Raw genomic sequence first — 762 nt, forward strand, 5'->3', positions numbered from 1 at the left:
CAGATCGATTTATTTACAGACCAGATAAAATCACACACAAAAAAACACAAATAAAATATATATTTTTTTAATACCCCGAAAAAATAATAATTCTTAAAAACTGAAATCAAAAATCGAGAAAAAAAAATACAAACACCAAAATATTTTACAAAAGCTACTCCGCAAAAAAATAATAAATCCTTAAAAATAAGAATAAAAAATATTAACAATAATAATAATAAAAAAACATTCACAAGACCCGAGCTACTCCGCAAAAAAAAAAAATAATAATCCTTAAGAATAAGAATTAAAATAAAGATAATAATAATAATAATAAAAACTTTCGCTTTCTTACACATGTCTCCGAAATGGACTAAGTGCGTGTTCGCCTTACAGACGTCGTAAAATCTATTTGGTCATAGTGAATAATGTAACAAAAGGTGATTTGCTTTACTGACATACTCGTCACACCCGAAGTCGCACTTGAATGTAAATTGATGCGAGTTTTGTTGTGGGAATTGATTAACTATTGGCCACGGATTTGCGCTGTGTTGGAGGGGGCGAGGGTGAGGTGAAAGAGGAGTGGAGGAGGGGTAGAGAAGGGGTAGAGGAGGGAGTGGAGAAGGGGTGAGGGGTGGAGGAGGGATGGAGAAGAGGTGGAGGAGAGATGGCGAAGGGGTGGAAGGAGAGATGGAGAAGGTGTGGAGGTATGGGGTTGGTAAGGTTGTAAAAGGGAGTAAGGTAGATGGGATTGATGGGGGGGTTGTGTTGGAGGAGGAGAGG

General features: G+C 37.3%; 1 protein-coding gene across 1 annotated transcript in view; it reads right to left on the minus strand.

The window, feature by feature from the left end:
* Positions 1–762, minus strand: part of LOC119594865 (ionotropic receptor 93a-like) — a 36843-nt gene that overhangs the window by 19350 nt on the left and 16731 nt on the right.

The sequence above is a fragment of the Penaeus monodon genome, chromosome 34 (genome assembly GCF_015228065.2).
Source record: "Penaeus monodon isolate SGIC_2016 chromosome 34, NSTDA_Pmon_1, whole genome shotgun sequence".
Lineage (NCBI taxonomy): Eukaryota > Metazoa > Arthropoda > Malacostraca > Decapoda > Penaeidae > Penaeus > Penaeus monodon.